This window comes from Aythya ferina (assembly GCF_964211825.1).
Source record: "Aythya ferina genome assembly, chromosome: 2".
Classification (NCBI taxonomy): domain Eukaryota; kingdom Metazoa; phylum Chordata; class Aves; order Anseriformes; family Anatidae; genus Aythya; species Aythya ferina.
The window spans coordinates 133,906,052-133,933,231 of NC_140297.1; the positions used below are offsets into that span (position 1 = coordinate 133,906,052).

The window sequence follows — 27,180 nt, forward strand, 5'->3', positions numbered from 1 at the left end:
TCCCTTCCTGGGTTTAGGCCTGTTTATTATGGCAGAATTCTTCTGATTTGAGCACTGGATTTCTATCTGAAGTTTACCTGTAAGAGAGTTTTTGTTGTTGTTGTTGTTTTGATTTTGATTTTGTTTTTTAATCTTGAGTATTGCTCTGGACATAGTTTCCATAGGTGACTCCTTTGTGGCTGTAATTGCAACTTCCGTTTAAAACTTTGTGAGTGTACGCACTTTATTTACTTTGCAAAATTTTGCAGCATGTCTGTCTGTGTTGCAGATCTGCAGACTCTGCCATATGTAGGACACTTATTTTTGAGATGCCAAGTGCCAAAACTCCTACAATTCTTTGCTTTAGTTTACTGACTACTGGGTCTGGTAGGATTTTTGTTTTTAAATTGGATGCTTTTACTAGGAGCAGTATTGCAGATTTTTTTTTTTTTTTTTATTGTTATTATTATTATTTTTAAGTGATAACCACACCATCTACCTTTTCATTTTCTTCCCACTTTTTATATCTAACTTAGCAGGCTGTACACAGTTACTGATATTTTGCTGTGTATTTTATGTGGAAGCTGATTATACTTCAATCATTACTTAAGAATATGCCTTTATTAATACAACAAATATTTTATCAGAGAGCATCCATATAGTTCTCCAAATAAGAAACAGTATATTCATCTTTTGAGACTTAAGTTTTGAGAGAGAGAGAGAGAGAGGGAGTGAGAGAGGGAGATTTTCCATTCTGACAAGCACCAATATCTTTTGTCTATTTTCTTTTGTATAAAGACTATTTATTTCTGTAGTCCTTATCGAGTATAGCTCCCATCATTACACACATAGTATTAGATGTAGAAAGACATCTGTTAGTACACCAAATTCTTTTCCACTGAAATCAAATACAAAGCTGAAGCTTTTCTGGAGACTGATTCTTGAATTCATGGTGATCCATGAATTCCAAGATCCAAGAGATCATGGATTATATTCATTCACAGATCACTGAGAGTGAGGTGGAATACCTATCTCCCTTTGAAGGAAATTTAAAATAATTAATATAATACTTTACTGAACAAATAAGTAAAGGAGGGTTTTATGACAGATGCAACAAAAATGTATCATGTGGAAAATTCATCCAGAGATGATCATCCAGTAGAAAAGACTATGAGCATGTTTACTTGCTGCATGTAAAGATCTGGACAAAAAATAAATAAAACAGACATGAAAATTATGCAAAGAACTAGCTGGGAACCATTCCTCTAAAGTTAACAGATAAACTTTATATTGTACAAATTATAATGGAATTTGAAGTTGAATCATATGCAAAGTGTTTAAATGGCAATAGAACAACAATTAATAAAAATAGGTAAAAACATCTGACACAAAAGTTGGGAATGATGAAGTAGTCAAGAAAGATGGTTTTCTTTGCTCTTGACAAAAAGATAAGACACAAGAACATTCACGAGCTGTTCTTCCTGTTTCTTCCTGACTCACCAGGAAGAAAAAGAATGTTTTGTTTGTTACAGTAAAGATTAACCTAATGGCTATATCTTTTATGTGTTTTTGGAAATTTCCAGAATTACTTCAAATGTGGCCGCCTTCAGGAATTCTGAGAACACTTTCTGGATGAAGTTAGAAATCAGTGGCAGTTACATGCAGGACCTGGAACAAACTGCTGATTTGAGCCAAGTTCTAAGAAGGTACATTGCTTCTGCACAATTATATATGGATTTGTGGAGCCAAAAACCTTCTAAGCATTGCAAAGGCCATCTTATACATGACCTGCTTTGACATTTCAGTTCTTGAAGGTATGACCTTCCTTAAGGATTGCATTTCCAAAAACAGGAACAAACCAAGAACAGAAACTTTCCAGTAGCAAATGCAACAGCTAAAGACCTCATGTGTTCAGTTACAGTAGGAGACTGCTGATTCACAACACGTTGTCTATGAATGCAAATTTCCTGGATATGGCAGTGCAAGGGATTTTTTGAAGATACCATTTTCCTATGGAGCTTTTCACATTCATTTTCTATGTCTCAAACATTCTGCAAACAGAAGTATGGTGTATGGTGGAAGTATTGATTTGGATCCATACTTTTGGCAACATTCCTGTGTCATTGTCATATTAATAGGCTCTTTTTCCCCCCCCAATTATTAATTTTTCTCATATCTGTGGTGGTTTTACTTGGGTGGGTGGCCGAGCTCCACCACAACCTCTCTCTCACTCCCCCTCCTCAAAGAAGAATGGGGAGAAAATACGATGAAAAGAGCTCAAGGGTTGACATAAGGGCGAGCGATAAATATGATAATTACATGCAGTAATTATCGTGACGGGCAAAACAGACTCAGCATAGGGAGATAGTAAGATTTATTACCTATTACTAACAAGATAGAGAAGTGAGAAACAAAGGAAAGAAATCAAAAGAACTCCCCCCCCCCCCAAAAAAAAAAAGAAATTCCTTGACTTTTGAGCAATATTTGTTCTTTGTTTAAAATATATAATTATTAAATTATCTTCAGTAATTGAAAAAGAAGAGTACATGAATTACAGGAAGTCTAAGCAAAAGTAAAATCATATGATCACATGCAGTGAAATTTACTTTATAAATACCATATTTGTGAATTCTGTTGACCCTAACTTTTGTGGAGTTAACATGAAAGCTACAGGGCCACAATTATCTATTTATAGCTAGACAGATTGACAGTACTCTACATTATCAAGGACTGCAAAAATATATGGTACTACGCCAAATTTTAGAACACAGTCTCTTTTATCCTCTTCTCCAATAAATATTATTCTACTGTTTATTTTTTAAATTAAATTTTTGTTCTCAACCTATGATAACCAATCAAATCATTTATATGTTACTACATTCATAGTAACTTGCTTGATTTATGATACATAGCTGAAAGATTTTTTCAGAATTACTGTACAAAAATGATAATGTATATGTGGTAATGCGTGCTGAACAATTAAATAAAGGTAAATTAAATATTTTTATGCTCCAAGATGTGGTTTCTGTTTTGGCATGGGTTAGGGAAGTCTGATTCAGTGCATAGATACGAATACCCTATATTTCTAAATAGCTTTACAAATTAGTTCAGACATGCTGAAAATAGGAATGCAACCCCAGAACTGCTGGACTAAAAGAGACCTTCTGTATCATTCTGTGAGACACTGGCACAGGTTGCCCAAAGAAACTGTGGATGCACATCCCTGGAAGTGTTTAAGGACAGGTTGGATGGGGCTTTGAGAAACCTGGTCTGGTGGGAGGTGTCCCTGCCCATTGCAGAGGGTTGGGATTAGGTCGTATTTCAAGTCCCTTCCAACCCAAACCATTCTACAATTCTATGATCTTTTACTATACTCTGTCATTGATAGAGGTGCCTGTTATTACAGGCATCTAGTGCACTGCACTTAGCCGTTTACATCTTTAAAATAGTTACACTCAATATTTTAAAACATTACTGCCCTGGTGATTATTTATCTTTTTCTAATTTAATTCCTTATGCATTTATTTTCAGAATAGAGTACTTTTTGTGTCAATATTTGACCTTGTTTTAAAGTACTAACTACCTTTGAATTTATGCCTCTGTTGTACATAAAAAGCAACAAATGTTTTCTTTTTCAGCTTTTGTCTAGCAAGACTGTAGAACCCAATTAATTTTGTTCTTATAGGATGGACTATCAACTCTTCAAATATTGTTATATCCTAAAATCACACAGAAGAGGTATGCTCATTATATGACGAGCTAATAAAGCATGCTCTCTTATTTGATTTCAACAGATAAATTTTCCACAAATAACAAAATAATTTTACCTTATTTTGATTAGTTCTTCATTTTCTTTTCATTTCTGTGAATTTGAGTTCTCAGGATGTTTTTCTCTCAATGTGCAATATTCTAATCATTTATCTGCATGAGGTCTTCAAGTTAATGACATCAGCAAATTGCAGAAATGCAGTGTAACATTTATGTCAAAGCTATTAATTGAAACCAACAATATATATATCCCAGCAACTGTACTGGTTAAGCACTATGCATCTGATAAATCAATTTTCAGTACTGTACAATTTTCTTTTTAACTAGTTCCTCACATTTCTCCTTTTCAGATTTGTCTTCCTTAATGCAAAACAAAACATAACAAAGCAAACAAACAAAACACTTTGTTTGTTTGTTTGTTTGTTTTTTCTCAAGGGGCATTAGAACAAATACACCTTTCTTTCAGGTAGTTGTAGAGAGCAATAAGGTCTCCCCTGAGCCTTCTCTTCACAGAATAAAAAACCCCAGACCCCTCAGTCACTCCTCATAGGACTTGTGTTCCAGGCCATTCAACAGCTCTGTAGCCCTTCTCTTGACATGTTCCAGGGCCTCAACGTCCTTCTTGTAGTGAGGTGCCCAAAGCGGAACACAGTACTTGTGGTATAGCCTCACCAGAGCAGAACACAGGGGAACAATCACCTCCGTGGTCCTGCTGGCTACACTGTTCCTGATACAAGCCGGGATGTCATTGACCTTCTTGGCCATCTGAGCACACTGCCAGTGCACATTCAGGCAAGCATCGATTAACGCCCGCAGATACTTTTCCTCTGAACAGCTCTATAGCCCCTCTGCACCAAGCCTGTAGTGTTGCATGGGGTTGCTGTGACCAAAGTGCAGGACCTGGCACTTAGCCATGTTGAACCTCATCCCACTGGCCTCTGCCCATCGACACATCCTGTCCAGGTCTCTCTGCAGGGCCTTCCTACCCTCCAGCAGGTTGACACTACTACCCAGCTTGCTGTCAGCTGCAAACTTATTGAGGGTGCACTCAATTCCCTCTTCCAAATCATCAACAAAGATATCGAAGAGGATGACCCCAACACCGACCCCTGTGGAACACTACTGATGACAAATTGCCAGCTGGATTTCACTTATCACTGTCCTGGAGCTCTAAATGAACAGACTGAGAAAATCCCTTTTCCAGGAGCATGTGAAATTTTCTTTTTTTTTTTTTTTTTTTTTTTTTTTTTTTTTTTTTTTTTTTTTTTTTCCTGAAGACTGAAGCTGTTTCTACGATCCATATCTTCAATAAGATGAACCAATAAAACTCATTCTGTGTATGTGCTACACTGGACTTGCACACCAGATGTTCACCTGCAAATCAAATGTGAAGGAAACACCCTATTTCTTTCCTGTACTGGGCATGTAGACTGTGGTCTTTAACATACTCGGTTGGTTAATTTCTATTTTTCTTGCAGGACAATCCTAAAAAAAACAGCTTTACAGCTGTAGCCAAACAATTTGAAATCAAAATGTAAATACATGCATTTATATACTTCAATATCACTAACCACATTCAAAAGATATGGAGAAATTACAAATTCATATATATATAGATATATTTAAAAGTCTTTATCTTCTCTTATGCTTTGCTCTTGAATGTTAACTGTTACAATGAGCTAGTGCGCTGTGAAGGCTTTTACCAGACTTCAAAGATTACTTTAAGGCAGCTAGACTTAATATTCATTATCAAATGCACATTCGTCTCTTCCCCTCCTCTTTATTTCAAACATTGTTTTACTGCAGAAAAACAAGCAAGCAAATGAAACAAACAAACAAAAATCAATACTTTAATTAGTGCACACCTGAGTAGCAGGTACGTGGGTTTCTCTGCAAGTCATTCAAAGGGGATGAACCAAAGTGATTCTCACTGGGACATAAGCACTGCATAAACATTACCAGCTCAGTGATGTCCAGACTTGGGCAACTGTACAAATATCAGTATCTAGCATGGAAACTGTTCAGTTGTTCATCCCTTGCAAGACAGATTTTGTTAATGGCTTCTGTATCTGAATGTTGAATTCAAATACCTAAAGAGATATGGTTTACTTTCTTTGCATGAATGTAGCCCAAGTCCATTTAAGAGACTGGTCTTTAGCAGCTAAGGCCATTCAAGGTAAATGGCCATGGTAACAACAGCTTTTGGTGTCTGCCTATGTTTACCTGTGCACTGATATATTCATAGTAGACAGTGAGTAATCTTGATTTCTCGTCTTGATTTTCTAGCTAAAATTCACTTAGGAGAATACTATATTATGGGAGATTATCATAGGAAAATTTCCATTTATTTTTAGGAGGATTTAGAGTGATTTATTGCATCTCATATTGAGTTGCCTTATGAAAGTAATTCGGGGATCTCTAAAACAGCATTATATTTGGGAAACATAAACCACCCTTTTCATACAGTATACTTAGACTGCTTTTCCAGGTCATTAGGCTTACCAAAAACATATAAGAAAACAGGCTGTTTTTACTTCACATCTAAGTGAAACATTCTTGTCTTTTAAAACTACTTTTCTTCTCCTGCTCATTTCTACTATTTACTGCTTCACTAAGTTTATAAATTCAGTTGTCCTGGTTATTGTTTTTTCTTTCTCCTGTATAAATTCTTTCTGGGCTTAAGAAATAAAAGACACTGCTACAAGACAAATACTCTGAGCTGGCGTACGCCTCGGGGCAATTCATCTACATTTTTCTGATACTATAAATCCCTATTTACATCAAATGAGGAAAGGTCAACAGAGCTGCTAATGAAGACTGCCTCATTGCAGTCAGTATTCATTGAAGACACAGAACTGCTATCTGTCTTCTGCATAACTCACCTCATCAACTTGGCTGGCAGCTAATATTTTCAATGATAAAGAGGTTGAAGAGAACACTTTTTTTTTTTTTTTCACCAGCCATTTTAGTTCTTCTAAATTAATCTTTTTGCTTTCATTTATGTATTGCTTTATTTACTTGATAGTTTCCATTTTCCTGTCATGAACCTTGTTTTCTGATGTTCCTTTTGGTATAACTGTATTTTTAATAATCTTGCCATCTGAAGGCAATTCTTCCCATTGTGATCATCTGCCAAAAATCAAGCATATCCCATAAGAATTAGCCCTAGTAGTGTGCCTTCAGAAATGACGTATGTGACAGTTAACATGTTCCTAATGTGGCAACAATACTTTATTTACTCCTGATAAACTTTTCTGCACATTACTTGTGCAGAAAACATAGACTAAGCTTTTCTTGTGTAAATTGCTCTTTGAATGACACTAACTCATTTTATTTTCTCATAAATGAGTATATCTCAGATATCATAAGTGAAGACATTCTAAGCAAAGAAACAGCAATTGGGACACTAGATTTATGCAAGAGCATTAATTTGCAGCAATATCTTACTGCTATCCTGCTTTATTGACCACAGCTGAAAATTACTGAAAACTCTGTCTACTTCTATAAAGGGATTTCATTATGCAAATAGCATTGGACTGAACTCATTTTTTCTTCATAGAAGGATTGCTGACTGAGCTAATGAAAATATTGTTTTCCATCATGTCAAAAAACTTGTTTCTCAATCTGCATAAAGCCATGTAATAGAAAAGGACCCCATCTCTTCCTGTGTTCTAGTACCTGCAGATGCAGATGGATACTGAGTGATTTTACACATTCAGTAAACTACATGTAAACTGGTAATGTTGTAACGTGATGATCAAAGGATACCAAGATTTTTTTAGATCCATAAACTGGGCATGTAATTTCTAATGAGACAGGCCATATATCAAAATAGACTACTGTCCACAACAATACATTATTTAATAATAATAAAAACCTTCTTTACATTAAAATGAAGATATAGCATGTCTCTTGTTTTGAAAATTTAGAGATCACAGAATGTTGAGATGAGCTCTTTTTTTTTTTTTTTTCTTTTTTTTTTCTTTTCTTTTTAATTACCATCACTTCTGAAAATATTTGGAAGTGTTTTCATCCTGAAGTATAGAGACATAGAATCATAGAATGGCTGGGATTGGAAGGGACCTTGAAGATCATCTAGTTCCAACCCCCTGCCATGTTCAGGGGCACCTCTCACTGGATCAGATTGCCCAGGGCCTCGTCCAACTTGAAAACCTCCAGGGATGGAGCATCTACAACTTCTCTGAGCAGCCTGTTCCAGTGCCTCACCACCCTCTGAGTGAAGAATTTCCTCCTAACCTCTAATCTAAATCTCCCCTCTTTTATTTTAAAACCATTCCCCCTTGTCCTGACTAAGCAAAAAATTGCTCCCTATCTTTTTTATAAGCCCCCTTTAAGTACTGAAAAGCTGAATTGATTGATAAGGTCACCCAGAACCTCCCCTTCTCTAGGCTGAACTCCAACCCTCTCAGCCTTTCTTCATAGGAGAGATGCTTCAGTTCTCTGATCAACTTTTTTTTTTTCTCTGGGCCTGTTCTAACAGCACCACATCCTTCTTGTGCTGGGGGCCCCAGACCTGGATGCAGTACTCCAAGTGAGGGCTCACAAGGGCAGAATGGAGGGTCATAATCACCTGAAGTAGTCCCAAAACAAAAAACAACCAACCAACCAACTTTTGTTATAAACTCTTAAAATAATTTATAGAATATACTCTGTTATGTCCAAGTATATTCTGTTTTAATATTCACTCTGACTTTTTTTTTTATGCTTTATTGACTAGACAAATCTTGTAAAATAAACTTTTTGATAAAATACAAGGAAAATGAACTTAAATTGTCTTCAGAGCAGTTTAACATACTAGTCTATGACTTCAATTTCTGTCTCAAATACCTTCTTGCATTTTGTATACATCCTAGGCTAAGACTTAATTTTCCATGACAAGATCCAGAGAGAAGCAGCAATTTTTGAATGACCCCTTTCATTTTGAATTATGCTTTAAAATTTAAGCAGCAAAAATAAAAATTTATAATCATAGGCTACAACATCTAACTGTGCAGGACAAATTTTAAAAATGGTGTCTTATTTTTTCTTTTTTTTTCCTTTTTTTTTTTTTAAAAAAAAAAATCCATAGTATAATATCTTTCTAAATCAAGAAGAATACCATGTTTTAAGGGATTCATTCATCAATATTAAAAATACAGTAAGCATTTTTATATGATAACTTGTGGTCTATCTTCAAAGGATTTCCCTACTTTAAAACATACTGACACATGTTTTGAATTACCTTATATTTCTTTAAAAATACTTGCAATAGCTCCGCTAGGATTTCACTTTCAGTTTTACAGCTGGTCTGGATCTTTATACTGACATCAATTATAAGATAACTGAATTCCTAAAAAGTAATTTTATGTGCAGCAATATCACTACAAGATTTCCCAGCAGTACCAGAGACAGTAACGGCTTTTTTGCAAAAGAATCAAAACTGAAAAAAAAAAAAAATTAAAAAAAAAATCTAAATATGGATTTAGGTTTCCAACTCCTTTAACAGTACCTGACTGTGTTAATACCTTTTTTGATCATCAAACTTTTTTTTTTTTTTTAAAAAAAAAAAGCATGTGAGAGGCTTATTCTTACATGATTTCTCAAGTCAAAAGTAAACGGATTTGAGATGAAACCATCATCTTTTTACATAATTAGTGCCTCACAGCCTTATCTCTCTCTATCAGTTACTAAATGTTGAAATATTTTTACGCTAAGTGGAAGAATATGTCTAAAAGCCTGCTACACAAGGTTGAGAGGGCAATGAAGAGAGAATCACAAAAAAAAAGGAAAAACAGAAGTGGTGTCTTATTAGAGTTTTAAAAAGAGCAGGAGTCAACCAAAAATAAATAAATAAAGTGATTTTAATCCATCAGATGGTACTGAGATTAACCTGTGTTTAAAAAGTTAAGAAAAGAACCACTGAAGACTGGGGAGCACAGGAGTAATGTTGGAAGCCTTGAATGACTGAAGAGGTAGCCAACACACAGCTGTTTACACTGGTACCTCCCTTGGGAAGAGGAGTCTCTTCTCTTCCTTGTCAGCAACACATAGTGAATTAGTCCAAAGATGATGGATGTGCAGGCAACTATCACCAGATGTTTGTCTGAGATGAAAGTGCAGAACATCTCAACAAGCTGAGCTTATACAAAGACATTTATCTTTTTTTTTTTTTTTTTTTTTTTTCCTAGTGATATATCAGGATCAGTGGTCCTCATTACTCTCTGTGAGGACATGATAAAAAGGGAGGCCTCTCAACTTAAGGACATCTATTGAAAAGGAAGTAGAAAAACAGCTGGCACATCCATGCAGCTGAAGTTTATTTTTGCCACACTTGTCAAGTCCAAACTGTCATCCAAGCTAGGATCAGCACCCAGCAGTGAGAGCAAGCATAGGTTCATTGACACATTACCAGCTACTCTCAAGCTGTCAGATCCTTTCAGGCTGTGAATAATAGCTGGGACTCCTCCACATAGCAGCATGGAATCAGCATCCTAAAAGGACATATAATATTTGCTTCTGTTTGTTAGTGATCAGGAGGAGCTGATCCTGGTTTCTTGAGAGCTTTTCTCACAAAATCAAAAGCAGAAAGCTGAAGACTGCGTTTAGTTGTCTGACCTTTGAGGGAAGGAGCCAGGCCAGAACAAGTCTGTGTTTACATTTCCCAGTCAGGGGAGGAATGACAAGATTGGTAAGGGTGTTATAAGTGTGAGAGAGCCTTCTGGTTTATGTTATGTTGACCACTATAGACAGCTTCGCTTTTCCTTCCCTTTTTTCCCTTGAGAAAAAAGTTGTTTGCTACTGAGCAATTATGGAGGAACAAATGCAAGCTGAGAAGAATGAAGTGTGTGTGTGTGAGAGAAGGACTGAGACTGAGTATTTCATAGTATAGGCCCAGCCTTGTTTTTTTCAGCTGATGCAGAATCAGTGACAGATCCTGATATAACCTTGAAGGTTACGTTGCATTTAGAAATTACTGCTCTCTGTTAATCCATGGCCAACATAATTTGATCCTAACCATGGATGCATGCTGTAAGCCTTTGGGACATTTAATATTGAGAAGAGCTGTGCTTGAGGCCATCACTGGAAGGCCCCTGATATGTCAGACACTTGAGGTGGATCTCAACCTGCCTGGAGTTTTTTCTACTTCTCCCTGTAAATGCCAGATTAAGCAAAATCAAAGAGGACACTAAGAGGCTGCAGCACAATGGCAACCATGGTGGTACCTGACGTGAACTACTGAAAAAGCATTAATCCAATAAAGACTTCACCATGGTCCTGAAAGAATTTGTGGGATAGGGACTTTCCTATGAAATGTAAATTTGTGGCTTACATTAAAAATTCGTGTGCAGTACACCCTGGTAGATAACCCTCTAGAGCAGAACTCTATCTCAAGCCTTCCTGTAACAATGATAGTTAGTTATTTACTTCAGATTTCTACTTACAGTTGATTTTTGTCTCGATCAAGATTACTTAGAGCCAGTTGTTATTCTGCCTCATGTATGCATTGGTGACATTGATTTCCTCTCTGTTCTTTTATAGTTGCTCACATCCCTGTAAGCTGAGGCCTACTACAACTTCCAAGGTAAGCACCAGCATCATTTTGAAATAAACACTCATTCTGAAATAGTATATTTGCTTCTGAAATACATTTTTCACTTTTTCTTTTATATCTCTCTTTCTTTTATGCTGGTAGCCAAAACCTTCCTTGTGTCTGTGATTAATGTGACTCATTGAAAGTGCTCTTCCTCTTCTTGCTTCCTTGGAAGCCACATTTGGACAGACTTTAAGGTGATTTCATTTAGTAAAGATCCCCTTTATTTTTAATATTTTCTTTGAAATGTGGTAAAAGAGTTTAGTCAAATAGTTACAATTGATGAATTGTAACAAGAAGTGATTCTCTTTATTTATTTATTTATTTATTTATTTATTTCTTTATGAATGAGAATTGTTAATCAGACGAGGGAAATACTAAGGTTGTCACTAGACCAACATGATATTTTTTTTGTGTAAAATCTCCTGGAGAGGTCTTTCAGACTCAAATTCTATACGTCCATATACCTCTACATGGGGCATCTGAATGGGAATCTGTAAACTGATGCTCACATGGCTATCTGAATACATGGCAGTCCAAAAGTACTAGTTTTCAGCACTAAAAAAAAAGTTTTCAGCACTAAGGATTTATTATTCCTTATTTACATTTGTTAACAGCTAGTAAGATTATTCAGATCATTCAAGGATCAAGTACACTTTCTGAAAATTCCTGTAAAAATGCAATACCATGAAAAAAATAGTTGAGATTTTAGATAGCAGAAATGTATTGGAAGTAAAATGTAAACAGTGATATAATACCTGAAACCTGGCAAATTAAACTAAACAGCTGCACAGAAACGTTTAGTTCTGTTTCCACACAATGAAATTCTCTGCAATGATTTATGGGCAAGTGTTTCCACAAAACTGCAGCTCCAGTTGTAAGTCCTACTTTTGGTTTTAGCTAAAATGTCATATTAAGTGGAAAACAGAAGGAAATATTTTGTTTTGGATCATGTATGGAGCTGCCTTGGCAGAAGGAGGAGTTAGGCTTGCAAAAAGAAACCTCTGTATATGGTTTATAACAACATCTTCTCCTTGGACTGAAACATCAGCCTGACCTTTTGAGGACCAGGTTCTGGCATGTTTATTTTCCCTGAGCACTATCTATCCTGGCTCCAAGACTGAGTTCTGTGTGGCTGCCAATGGCTACAACTGAGATTAAACTGTGTTTATTAAAACCAGGTATACTAAGTTGGAGTTACTAAATCCTATATCCTAGTTGATACTCTGAAGGGCAGTCATCACTTACAGCTTTCCCTAAATTCACTAACATTTATGAATGCTCAACAGCTACTGGAAATCATCCCATGTAAATTTAATTGCCTAAACAGGCCTTTAGGAACTTAGCATAAGTAACCTGAGTTGAAAAGTTTGACAGTGAAATTTATTTTAATACCAGTTCTTTGTTTGGTTGGTTTTAAATTCCAGTAAATGTGAAGGTTTTCTCACATGCAAGCTATTATTGTTTTGTTCTGAGCGCTTTAACTCTAGAAACTGAATAATCAATTGTTTCAGTGGGCCTGCTGCTCATTTATTTTATTTTATTTTTTTCCCCAAGGAAAAAAAGCGAGTTGTTTTATTTTTCACTCACTAGGAAAAAAGTGGGTTTCAGTGTGCTGTGTTGTGCAGCCTTCTTACTTTCCTTCATAGTAAAATCTTTAACACAATAGCAAGATGAAGAAATGTGAGATTTAATTTTAATTCTAATAAAACAAATTGAGTTTGTCTTCTTACTTGAATATATGAATGGTCTGAAAGTGCCAAAGTTAAGGGCAAATGTTCTAGCTTAGGGCAAATATTTTCATGGTTGGCTTGTGTGGGAGGAGGGAACAAGGAGGAAGGGTTTGATTATCAGAGGAGAAAGGACATTTTAATGTTGCTTCCAAAAGCTTTGAGTCCATGCTTTTTCCTTGTGAATTGGTTGGTGAGCCAGGCTCACCAATGCTGTGACAGAATTCCAGTTGTGAAAATACTTGTGCCTTTTCTGTGATGTGCTGCTGACAACAGGGGTGATGGAAAAATTCTGTTCAAAATTACCACCACTCTCGGCAGTGTCTACTCTAGCTATTGCTCCACCTACATCTGCCCTGCCCAAACCTTGAAGATTTTGTGAGAAAAGCCATGCAGAAACTGAAATAAAATACACCACTAACAGGCCTTCTCACGGGTACTGTTCCAGTCACACTCAGCTTTAGCTGCGCTTCATGGTAGAAGAGGTAAAGTCTTAGTTATCTTCTCCACTGCTTTATTATACAATCAAAAAGTATGAGGACAAATCAGTTGCAGATTCCTTTCCACTTACCTGTGTTAACAAAAAATATTCTGACTAGCACCCCGATTACCGGTACTAGGCTGGATGTTCAAGGGAAGGGTCCCCTCTACGCATCATGCAACTGATGCTACATGGAGCAAGTGGGTTGCACTGATTACTCAGCGGGCTCGAATAGGAAACCCCAGTCGCCCAGGAATATTGGAAGTGATCATGGACTGGCCAGAAGGCAAATACTTTGGGATATCATCAGAGGAGGAGGTGGGTCGTGCTGAAGAAGCCCCACTGTACAACCAGTTGCCAGAGAATGAAAAGAAATATGCCCTGTTCACTGATGGGTCCTGTCGTATTGTGGGGAAGCATCGGAGATGGAAGGCTGCTGTATGGAGTCCTACGCGACGAGTTGCAGAAGCTGCTGAGGGAGAAGGTGAATCGAGTCAGTTTGCAGAAGTGAAAGCCATTCAGCTGGCTTTAGACATTGCTGAACGAGAAAAATGGCCAGTTCTCTATCTCTACACCGATTCATGGATGGTAGCAAATGCCCTGTGGGGATGGTTACAGCAATGGAAGCAAAACAACTGGCAGCGTAGGGGCAAACCTATCTGGGCTGCTGCATTGTGGCAAGATATTGCTGCTCGGGTAGAGAACCTGGCTGTGAAAGTACGCCACGTAGATGCTCATGTGCCCAAGAATCGGGCTACTGAAGAACATCAAAACAACCAGCAGGTGGATCAGGCTGCTAAGATTGAAGTAGCTCAGGTGGACCTGGATTGGCAGCATAAAGGTGAATTATTTATAGCCCGATGGGCCCATGACACCTCAGGCCATCAAGGTAGAGATGCAACATACAGATGGGCTCGTGATCGAGGGGTGGACTTGACCATGGACGCTATAGCACAGGTTATTCATGACTGTGAAACATGTGCTGCAATCAAGCAAGCCAAACGGTCAAAGCCTCTTTGGTATGGAGGACGATGGCTGAAATATAAATATGGAGAGGCCTGGCAGATTGATTACATCACACTCCCTCAAACTCGCAATGGCAAGCGCCACGTACTTACAATGGTGGAAGCAACCACCGGATGGCTGGAAACATATCCTGTGCCTCATGCTACCGCCCAGAACACCATCCTGGGCCTTGAAAAGCAAGTCCTATGGCGACATGGCACCCCAGAAAGAATAGAATCAGACAATGGGACTCACTTCCGAAACAACCTTATAGACACTTGGGCCAAAGAACATGGTATTGAATGGGTGTATCACATCCCCTATCATGCACCAGCCTCCGGGAAAGTTGAACGATACAATGGCCTGTTAAAGACTACCTTGAAAGCAATGGGCGCTGGGACGTTCAAAAACTGGGATACGCATTTGGCAAAGGCCACCTGGTTAGTCAATACTAGGGGATCTACCAACCGAGCTGGACCTGCCCAATCAAACCTGTTACGTACTGTAGATGGGGATAAAGTTCCTGTAGTGCATGTAAAAAATATGCTGGGTAAAATAGTCTGGGCTACTCCTGCCTCAGGAAAAGGCAAACCTATTCGTGGAATTGTTTTCGCTCAGGGACCTGGATATACTTGGTGGGTGATGCAAAAGAACGGAGAGGTCCGGTGTGTACCTCAAGGAGATTTAATACTGGGTGAGAATAGCCCATGAACTGAATTGCACCATGTTAAATAGTATATTATACTGTATGTTATCACTACCATGATTACTATAGGTGACTAATTAGAATGTATGGAAAAGAGTGTAACCTGAGCATGACATAAATGGTATGGAATAAGGGGTGGATAGATGTCCTGGTTTCAGTTAGCACAGAATTAATTTTCTTCCTAGTAGCTGGTGGAATGCTGTGTTTTGGCTTAGAATGAGAAGAGTGCTGATAACACCCCGATGCTTTAATTGTTGCAGAGCAGTGCTTATACTAAGCCAAGGACATCTCAGCCTTTGCTCTGTCCTGCCAACGGGCAGGCTGGGGGGTGCAGTAAGAGCTGGGAGGGGACAGACCCAGGACAGGTGACCCAAACTAGCCAAAGGGGTATTCCATACCATCTGACGTCATGCTAAACAATATATAGGGGTGGCTAGCCGGGGGGAGGGGGCCGGACTGCTCGGGGTTAGGCTGGGCATCGGTCAGCGGGTGGTGAGCAATTGCATTGTGCATCACTTGTTTGTACATACTATTATTACTTTCGTATTATCACCATTGTATCATCATTATTATTATTGTTATTATTATTTTGTTATTTTTTTTTCCTGTCTTATTAAACTGTCTTTATCTCAACTCACGGGCTTCACTTTCCATTTCTCTCCCCCGTCCCAGAGAGGGAGGGGGGAGGGTGAGCGAACGGCTGCGTGGTGTTTAGCTGCCGGTCGGGTTAAACCACGACAGTGAGCAATAAATTTGATGTTGCTGATTTGATTTTTTGTTGTCCTCTGACTTTGTGCAGAATGTTGGCATCTGCCTGTTTCAATACCCCTGAAGTAAAATTTGAGTAAAATTCCCAGGTTGATTTTCCAAAGATCTGGCTGATTGTGAAATGCTGAGATGTCAGGTAAACATGACTACCATGAAATGAGGTGGAGATGAGGCAGTTATAGAGGAAGAGGCAGGAAAAGAGAAGGAGGAAAGGACAGGTCAAGTCTGACTGTTGCTATTCACAGCTCTAAGAGGAAACTTCAGGCATGGAGCATAAAAGAAACATGAGGCAGAAACCTGAAAAGCCTATAAAATAACCAAAAAGTTTCACAACAGAGCTGTTTTCTAGATGACCTCCAATTCCCAACTGAAATGGGACTGAGCGAAGTAGGATCTCCCACCTGACTTCAAATCAGCACACAGAAACATGGTATCTACCTTGTGGGAATGCAGCTTTTTAAAGCATTAAATTTAAGCTTTTAAAATCCTCCCTCAGAATGTTTAATTCATCATTATGAAGCAGAATAAACCTTCTAAACTGTTTGTCTTGCACTGGAGGTACAAACAAAATAGTTCACTTTTGTACCTTTATTAAATAGCATTATGTTAGAAATCACCGTACTCCTGAGATCTAAAATGTATAATGCCATTTATATGACAAAATAGATAAGTAAAATGTGTTTCTTTGTTTTTTTTTTGTTTGTTTGTTTGTTTGTTTGTTTTTTCTTCTGCACACCTCCACATGCGCAAGTTTCCCAATTTTACAGAGGAAGGATGACAGGTTTTGCTTGTTTCTTTTGCATTCACTAGCTGTTTGGGTAAGGTGTTAGTGTTTTTTTTGTTTGTTTGTTTGTTTGTTTGTTTTTGTTTTGTTTTGTTTTGTTTCATTTTTGTTGAGGCCCAGTCCTCGCAATAGCTATATTTTCCAAAAAATAAATTGACTAAGAAAAATTTCTCAAATTGTCACCCACAAAACAAATTGTTCATTTCATCAGTAATCATGCCTTTTTTTTCTTTTTTCCCAACATTTGACTTAAAACTTGCACTTCTTGTTGGCTTAGACTTTTGCAACAAGTTCTCTCAGCTTTCTTTTTCAGCTACTTTGCAAAATTATCTTAGTGTTTCCTCTGATTATTACCTGTGAAAGACAGAAGTAAAAATTACATTTCTCTTTCTTTTTACTTTCTTTCTATGCACAATTGACTTAAAAAATGTATACCATTTACACCTCCTTGGCTTTGTCTAAACTGCTGAGCTGTTGAGCTCTGCAAATTTAGTTTACAGCCCTGGCTCCTTGGGTGCCAGGTCACTGGAGGCATTATTGCTCCCTCCTTCTTGTTTTGATTACTGAGATTGTTCTGTTGAAAGTCAAAGCACAGAGAAGAATAATTTCTACTCAAATCTTACAGTGATATGCTGTCAGGATATGGTCAAAGTACTTATCATTGTCTACAGCTGGGAAGTCAGCTGAATTGCACCTGATTTAGACGTGTGGAATGAAGACAGTAAATAAACTTAATACATGGCCTAGTGAAACACATGACTTCCCTGGTACCTGACAAAACTTGGAAAGGTTATTTATGAGTACAAAGGTACTCTCTGGAAATATCTTGAGGCTGATCAGCATGGCAGAGTTTCTCAATTGTTTGAAGGTTACTTAGGTACCTTTTCCAGGGAAAGAAATTGAAATACTGCAACCCAACAGGTTTAATTAAAGCCAATGTTAAGTAACAGAGAAGCATAGTTGGTTTCCTATCAGTATACCACCATTCCTACTTCTTCCCTCCCTCCCTCTATGTAAAGATTAAAATATTAAAATTTTCAAAACTTTTCCAGACTATTTCAGTCCCACTTTTCTTAAGCATTTAAATGTATTTTCTGAGGGCAAGTGAGATCCAGCCATAAAAGTTGATAGTTAAATATAGGATCTGCAAAGAAAAATACTAGTCTCTGACTTTGTATATTTTTATTTCTCCTGTACATGTGACATTTGGAAGTGATACTCAGAGAAATTGCAAACAAAGTTCATGATCTGGAAACATCATTCCCTTTTACTGTAAATAGCTCCATGTTCTGAATACTGAGAGAAAACTAAATGAGGTGAACCCTAATCAGATCTCTAGATTTCTTCCTAACAGCATGTCTACAAAAAGCCTAAAAATGCTATCTGACAAACAATGAGGAAGTCATGAAATATGATATTGTGATCAACATAACTATAACATTTGGGTGATATAGATTAGACATTGCTCTCTAAATAGGGTACCAAGGGCCCCAGATATTTCAATACGGCTTTCCAATTTTTACTGATTCACTACTGCATGATCTAACACAGTCTCACAGTCTCTTTCACCTACTAACCCTGGTTTTAAAAAATTTACTTGCCAGGTTAGTCTCAGATGTCAAGGAGGCTTAATAACTGAAGTGTCAATGACTTTTTAGCTTGAAACAATATGCTTTGACAACAGAAAACATGGGAGAAACAACTTCAGCAGTATGAATGGTATGTTTATTCACATTAAGGCTGGGGCTGTTCAGCCTACAGAAAAGAAGGCTCCAGGATGACCTCATTGCAACCTTTCAGTACTTGAGGGAGACTAATAAAAAATCAAATATTGACAGGATGAGGGGGAATGGTTTGAAAATAAGAGGGGAGATTTAGATTAGAGGTTAGGAGGAAACTCTTCACTCAGAGTGTGGTGAGGCACTGGCACAGGTTGCCCAGAGAGATTGTGGATGCCCCACTCTTGGAAGTTCAAGACCAGGTTAGATGAGGCCCTGAGCAACCTTATCTAGCGGATGGCATGCCTTCCTATGTCACGGGATAGAACTAGATGACCTCTGAGGTCCCTTCCAACCCCAGCCATTCTATGATTCTATGATTCCTTAATGCACAATTTATCAGTAAGATATTTTTCTCTTACATTTTAGTCATATATTACAAAGGGAATTAACTTTTTTTGTTTGTTTTTGTTTCTAACTGGCTTACCTCTGCTTAGTCTTTACCCTTTTCCTTTTCCTTTTCCTTTTCCTTTTCCTTTTCCTTTTCCTTTTCCTTTTCCTTTTCCTTTTCCTTTTCCTTTTCCTTTTTTGTTTTTCCTTCCTTCCTTCCTTCCTTCCTTCCTTCCTTCCTTCCTTCCTTCCTTCCTTCCTTCCTTCCTTCCTTCCTTCCTTCCTTCCTTCCTTCCCTCCTTCCTTCCTTCCTTCCTTCCTTCCTTCCTCCCTCCCTCCCTCCCTCCCTCCCTCCCTCCCTCCCTCCCTCCCTCCCTCCCTCCCTCCCTCCCTCCCTCCCTCCCTCCCTCCCTCCCTCCCTCCCTTCCTTCCTTCCTTCCTTCCTTCCTTCCTTCCTTCCTTCCTTCCTTCCTTCCTTCCTTCCTTCCTTCCTTCCTTTTGTCATCTTCAGCTCACTGATATCAGGGAATACTTGCAATATTTGGTGAAGACAATGATTATTCCTCCTATTTGTTTGAAGAGCATATTAGAGACAGATGATGAAAAATACCACAAGATTTCCTGATCAGGAGAAATGGATGAACATTACTTTGGTGCTTCCCTGTGGAAATGCTGATATTTAGAGAGCTTTCTGTGTAATAAATGTAGGAGATAGGAAAATCTCTTAGAAGAACATCAAAGCCTTTAAAATTGAAAAAGAAACCTCTTTTAAATTGATTGTTCTGTGTCTGGTCATATCAGGGAAGCTATTTATGCCTCTCTTTCTGTCTCTCTCTCTCTCTCTTCCTCCCTCCTTCTTCTTTCTTCCAACAGTAACTGAATCAAGACAAAGGACCTTGGCAGAATATGGAAGGGCAGAAGCCATTTTGGGTATCTTGTCAGAAACAAGATAAGCAAAAATACTGCAGAATTCTGGGTTGCCAAAGTGTATCAAAACTGTTGTTTTATGTTAAACTTCAGTTTAGCCCTCGCCATTAAGCTCATTGAACTGAGAAGGAGACATTTTACTCAGTGAATGTAAGGCTGCCACAGTTTTCCCTTATAAGTAGTGTAATTGACAACTGGTTCTCAGATTACTGAAATGGTATTTTCAAATCAAAGTTGACTTTTAATGGTGAGTTGTGGTTGCCAGATATATGTGGATGGCCTGTCCTTTTATCTGGTACTGTCTCTTCAATTGAATTCTTCCTGTATACATTCTTTTCATTTTTTTCACCCATTTGCTGATGATATTTCTCATTACTGTTCTGTCTTTGATGGTACTGCTATATTTTGTAGGGTCCTGGTTATTGTGGTTAGATTATTATAATATAGACACTGGATTCACTGTTTACAAATAAAGGTTCTGTTTAAGTACAAGTAAAACAATTGTGCACTGCTTACTACACATTTTTTTGAAAAGAAAAAGAAAAAAAATAGACATTAATATTACTGCTGATAAAATTGTATATAGATTGCTAGTCAAAAACATTGCTGTGACAGCACTGAGTGTTTAGCTAAAAGCCCCCGAATTGTTTTGCTAATGCTTTTGCTATCCACAAGGGATCTCATAAGCCAGACAGTAATAGTTCCCCCTGTTGCTCTTCTTAATTATGGCTTCTCACATGAATATGCCCCCTAATCAGAAAAGCTTTTAGACAGATTAGATTGGATACTGATTACAACCGCAGTGACTGTAAGATATTTCATGCGAGTTTTTCTTATTTATGCTTGTACTGTAACTTGTATGCTTTATGCTTGTACTGAAACTAGGCTCAGACCTCCTGTGTCTAAGGGGCTCTGGGTCCCTGGGAATCCTGCCTCTGTTGCATCATCAGTTTTCAGTTTAAAGAACTACTAGCAGGGGGTAGAAATAAACTCAAAAACAAATAATAACCTGAGTATTTATCCAACTTCTTGAATGTATTTTAGACTGCAACTAATTTCCATGCTATTGCTGCATGGCTCACAATGCCAAAATTCTTTAGCTCAAATATTCCCTAAAAATTTTTATATTTTCTTGTGATAACAAAAGACTGAGAATGATTTCTGTGTTCTCTTGCTCTTCTTTGTGTACAGGTGTCCTTTCTTCAGGAAGGCTCAGGTAGCAACTTTGACACACAGTATATTTCCCCAAAGACTATGAAAGTTGGTGACCATCCGTAGGGAATATGTATGAACTCCAGAAAGTTATAAATACTGTTAAAAACTGAGACACTATTGTTGCTTCATATGATGAAAAATATAGCTTTCCAGAAATAATACCTAATCCCTTACAGTCACATAAAACACAGAAGTACGTACCTTTAAGAACATAATCCATATAAAAGTCTCAAAAGCCTGCAGAAGCCTGGTTTGTAAACAGATATCAAACATCATGCTCAGATTGCAGAGGCAATTTATTAAAAAAAAATTGTCATTTTAAAGAAACACTAATTCTGGAATCAAGATTAAAAATATTTAAATATCAGTGAAATTTCTAAAGGAAAACTGCAAAGGCTATCATTCAAAGCCAAGTGGTCAAATTAAGATGTTGTCTCAGTCCAGCCCATGAGACATGCTCATAGAGATCATCTGAACTAACTAAAGACACACTTCTGTCTTAAAATAAATGGGAGGAAAAAAAAATGTTCTTTAGTGTTAAGAGAGACATCAAAAAGAGTTTATTGACTTTCTGAAGCATAATGAAAAAAAGGAATGGACATTCAATCAAAAGATCCTTCCAGTCTTCTGAATAACAGATAATTCTAGAAGTAAGCTGCTGGGTAAAACTAAAATTAAGAGTTTAGGATTTTGGGGCAATAGACCAGTTTCAGCAAGAAGAAGCAGCTGTGAAATCTGGGAGGTCTCCACCTCAGTCAAAGGAAAACCATGGCAAAACTGCTCAGGAGAGTGTTAAATTATCACCAAGAGGAGAAAGTGGAAATGTAATTAGAAATAATAAAATTTCTTTTTATTATTAGGATCAAAATATTGAGAAGGAAATGGATCAAAGCATCACAGAAAGTGAAAAGTATAAATCCTGTGCCAGGGAATGTTGTGGTATTAGTTAACTATTAAGTAATTTTCACTGATGTGTTATCATTGACATTTTTTTTTGGAAAGATTAGAGCCATCACTTGTTCCAAAGGGAGGATGGTGGTATATTGTCTTAAAAAATGGTACTGTCTGACTATGTCTATACCAGTAAATTAAACAATGCTGGGGAACTTTTCTGTGCATTGGAACATTGTTGTCCATACCCACTAAATGGCTAGAATAATCACTGATGTGATTTTGGCCTGCATCAACCAGCATTTTTTCTAACTATTCTCTGACACAGAATGGTTGTTAATGATAGACAGGACTCCAAATAGGCAGTTTGCATGTGGTCACCCTGTTTAGAGGATAAAAATAATTAATAATTAGAACATGCCTCCTGCCCAGCTGATGAAGTTTTTGATTTCTAAAGGGAAATGAGAAAAAGAAAGCAAGCTGATGTGAGCCGTAATGAAACAAAATTGAATATAAATAGAAGAAAAAATGAGAAGGGAAGCAAGAGGACAGAAGATGTGTCCATCAAACTCAAGGACAACATGAAATGATTTTAAAAATGAAAGAAGAATAGGAGCCATGAATAAGTGTTAGTGTATCAGTCAGTAGAAAAAAAGGTAGAGCACATAATATTAAAGCAAAAGAAGGTGAGTGAATATTTAATATATCATCAGAGGTGAGCGAATATATCATAAAGGTGAGTGAATATTTAATATATCATCAGAGAAAAAGGCCAGATAGAGTGGTGGTTTTTTGTTTGTTAGTTTTTGGCAAATAGTAATAATGCAATTCTTATTACAATTTAAAAATCTGAAAAAGACCCAAAAGAGTTGAGTACCTTTGAAATTACTAGAAGCTGACAGTCTGATCTAAGAGTTTTGGAAGAGCTGTAAGATATTGCCTTGCAGTTCAGAGGAAGTTCAAGAGAATTGGGTATCTTTGTTACACAGAACAAAGGTAAAATGTACAAAGCAGGTACAGAGAATCATCTGAGTAACGATCAGTCTGTGAAGATGACTATGGTCAGAATGAGTCAGACCATAAATCCATTTTTGCTGTGGGATATACTGTCTCTTCTGAAACTAATATAGGATATGGATCTGGGGGTTTTATCAGTTGGCTTTGGTCACCAAAAGGGACTAAGCACTGTAGCACTAAATATTTTTAAGAAATATCCTGTCACGGTGTTTTAAACTCCGACAAAGTAGAAAAAATAAAATTGATACTGTTAAAATATGTATGTATTGGAAAGCATGGCCTTGTGCAGCCCACAGATCAATAATACAAATTGATTGGACCATTCAGTTCAAGACAAGACTTATTTAAAAGGACCAAGTGGAAGTCATTGATTTTAGAACATGTAAACTACACTTGGAGAACAGAGTTGCTAAGCAGGCACTGGCTTCTTGAGGCCTTCCTGAATGCTGTGTCCAGTTCTGGTGCCCTCATCTTGTGCCCTCATTTCAAGGATGTTTACAAAACTGAGAGTCTAACCACAAAGTTATTTAAAATAGATAAGTAAATGCCTTATAATAAGAAAATCAAGGAGCTGCACTTTAACAAGTAATTGTTAAATAAAAATGTGGCATTTCAGTCACAATGTAAATGTACTAGCAAAAGGATCTGATATTTAGTAATACGGTGTCACAACCTGTAATACAAAAATGTAATGACTGAAAATAGAAGCTCCACTAATTCAGCTGAAGGATATTGTTTCTACAACAGCAAGTAGATAGAATCTGAGTGATTTAGCATCACAAAATTGGTGGCAGCTTTTCCAGAGCTGGAAACTTTAAAACAGAGTTGAGGTGGGGATTTTTTTTTTCCTATTGTTTGTTTGTTTTTCCTATTGTTTGTTTGTTTTCTGTAATACTATCTGCTATTTTACCACTGCTTCAAAAAAATGATCTTTCACAGGATGTCAGATTAGCATGTCATGCAGAGAAGCGCTGTAACCTCCTTCACAGGACCTCTTTGTGGATTGCTGGAATCAAAAAGGGCATATGAGGAAAAAACTCTCTCTTGCATCTTTGACCTTTTTCTTTTATTATTTTCCGAGTATTTGCTATTTACCATTGTCATAAACAGGATACTGAGCTAGATGAATGATTGGTTCAGCCCAATACAGTTGTTCACATGTTCTTACTATAGTAGTCCTTTTTGTCTTGAACTCCTACAGATGTTGTCAGAGATTAAATGTATTCCATTACACATAATTGTTGTCTTTTGTAGGCTTGAGTAGAAAAAAATACTGCCAACTACTCAGGAAATTGCATAGGTCCTGTAATAGCTGAATCTGTAATTATATACTGATGCCAGATTACCACAGGAATAACTAATAGCAGCAACTGTGTAACACCACAGACTACACACCTTTCTTTTGAATGAAGTGTGTTAGTCTGGATATAGCACCAGCAAGTTCCTCTCAATGCAGATTTCATTGAGGCTTTAATCGCTTACTCCTTTCTAGGATGCTCACACCTGATTTTAAGATTGTGAGCTATTGTAGTCTTATGTACAATCTATTACATCTGAGTGTTATAAAGCCCGATAAATATGAAGCTGCCTCTTAGGAAAATGGTATTTTTCCAGTGTCAGAGATTACTTCAGAAGACATTTTGAGCTTTTCAGTAAATTGGTTGCAAATCATCGTGATGTTTAGAGTGCTGGGTGCATGGATTGTGACAGGTTCTGACAAGATAGAAAGTGGTGTGGCATTATCAGTAGCCATGGAAATGGTCTCTAAAAGGAATGCTACAGTACTTCAATGTTAAAACTGCCATCAAGACTTTCATAATCTGTTCACAGATGGCTTATAAACAGAAAGGTGAAATCAGCTGAAAAAAAAGCTATTGAGTAAGAAGTATACACACACACTTCTTGCCTGAAAGTATGCTCAGGTGTTCTGTCAGCCAAGCAACAATCGCATTTTGAAAAGAAAACAGAGAAGCAATGTTTCTGAACTGACTGACAAAAAATTCCTAGAGAAGAAATATGGTTAGTTTGAACAGAGGTTTGAGTTAGGGTGGAGTCTAAGGAGGGGATCCAAATTTGGATCAGCCATCTGGTCCTCTTTGCTCAACACCCATGCATACATTGCAATCCTATGCTATAACCCTACATGTCTGAGGAAATTTTCTAAGGGAGAGGTCACTACATGACTAATCAACTATAAGTAATTATACAGAGAAAAAACAAAACAAAACAAAAGGATTACAAACATTATGAGAAAGAGTAATATGAGCTTTGGTTCTGACAAAAGCCTGATGGGCAGATGATAGGGTTACAGAAAATCCCCCTGGGTGAGAACAGACAGTTACTGTATGGGGACCCCATTAGTGCCCATGTCCTCTGTGCTGCTCAACTTCTGCAGATTACCCAGGCCACTGTCAGCAGCCAGACAAGGGGCTTGGTGCCTCTTGTTTGTCCTTGAAAGCCTCATTTGCACTTGTTGGAGTGCTTCTTCCCTACTGACCAGCTGATACTAACATCCCTGTTATTCACTCTTGCTGATTGAGGAAGAAACCAAGGGTCATGACACTCCCTTTGGGTGACAAAGCCTGATAAAGGTGCTTGAACACTGATAATCACAGAATCACAGAATTGTCTAGGTTGAAAGAGACCTCATCGAGTCCAACCTCTGACATAACACTAACAAGTCCTCCACTAAACCATATCGCTAAGTTCAATATCTAAACGTCTTTTAAAGTCCTCCAGGGATGGTGACTCCATCACTTCCCTGGGCAGCTCGTTCCAACGCCTCACAACCCTCTCAGTAAAGAAGTTCTTCCTAACATCCAACCTAAAACTCCCCTGGCGCAACTTTAGCCCATTCCCCCTCGTCCTGTCACTAGGCACATGAGAGAATAGACCAACCCCCACCTCGCTACAGCCTCCTTTAAGGTACTTGTAGAGTACCTTAAGGTCGCCCCTGAGCCTCCTTTTCTCCAGGCTGAACAAGCCCAGCTCCCTCAGCCGCTCCTCACAGGACTTGTTCTCCAGACCCCTCACCAGCTTCGTCACCCTTCTCTGGACTCACTCAAGCACCTTGATGTCCTTCTTGTAGCAAGGGGCCCAAAACTGAACATAGTACTTGAGGTGTGGCCTCACCAGAGCTGAGTACAGGGGGACAATCACTTCCCTAGACCTGCTGGCCACACTGCTTCTTATACAAGCCAGGATGCTGTTGGCCTTCTTGGCCACCTGAGCACACTGCTGGCTCATATTCAGTCGACTATCCACCAATACTCCCAGGTCCTTCCCTATCTGGCAGCTTTCCAACCACTCATCTCCCAGCCTGTAGCTCTGCTTGGGGTTATTGTACCCCAGGTGGAGGACCTGGCACTTGACCTTGTTGAACTTCATACTGTTGACCTCAGCCCATCGGTGCAGCCTATCCAGATCCTCCTGCAGAGCCTTCCTACCCTCGAGCAGATTGACACATGCACCTAACTTGGTGTCATCTGCAAACTTACTGAGGGTGCACTCGATCCCCTCATCCAGATCATCGATGAAGATATTAAAGAGGACCGGCCCCAGCACCGAGCCCTGGGGAATGCCACTAGTGACTGGCCTCCAACTGGATTTGACTCCATTCACTACAACTCTTTGGGCCCGGCTATCCAGCCAGTTTTTAACCCAACGAAGTACACCAGTCCAAGCCACGAGCAGACAGTTTCTTGCGCAGAATGCTGTGGGAAACGGTGTCAAAAGCCTTGCTGAAGTCAAGGTAGGCCACATCCACAGCCTTTCCCTCATCCACCAAGAGCGTCACTTTGTCATAGAAGGAGATCAGGAAATTAGGGAAGGAGATCTGAGATCAGGTTCATCAAGCAAGACGTCCCTTTCATAAACCCATGCTGACTGGGCCTGATCACCTGGTTGCCCTGCAAGTGCTATGTGATGATACTCAAGATAATCTGCTCCATGAGTTTCCCTGGCACTGAGGTCAAACTGACAGGCCTATAGTTTCCTGGGTCTACCCTCCGGCCCTTCTTGTAGATGGGCGTCATGTTTGCTAGCCGCCAGTCGATTGGGACCTCCCCCGATAGCCAGGACTGTTGATAAATGATGGTAAGCAGCTTGGTCAGCTCCTCTGCCAGTTCTCTCAGTATCCTCGGGTGGATCCCATCCGGCCCCATCGACTTGCGTACATCCAAGTAGCAGGTCGCCAACCATTTCCTCATGG

The 27,180-nt window shown here is 38.3% G+C and overlaps 1 protein-coding gene and 1 long non-coding RNA gene across 3 annotated transcripts in view; one reads left to right on the forward strand and one right to left on the reverse strand.

Annotated features, from left to right (window-relative positions):
• The window catches only part of CNGB3 (cyclic nucleotide gated channel subunit beta 3), a 663,489-nt gene that overhangs the window by 362,315 nt on the left and 273,994 nt on the right, over positions 1-27,180 (reverse strand). The gene's annotated exons all lie outside the window — the stretch shown is intronic.
• LOC311431319 overlaps positions 1-27,180 on the forward strand; it is a 110,238-nt gene that overhangs the window by 76,731 nt on the left and 6,327 nt on the right. The window contains exons 4-5 of one of the 2 annotated variants that reach the window (XR_014689343.1): positions 1,563-1,685; positions 11,287-11,329. This is a non-coding gene — a long non-coding RNA (uncharacterized lncRNA). Of the gene's footprint in view, positions 1-1,562; positions 2,946-11,286; positions 11,330-27,180 lie in introns of those variants that run through there. The other variant, XR_014689344.1, reaches the window with a different exon arrangement.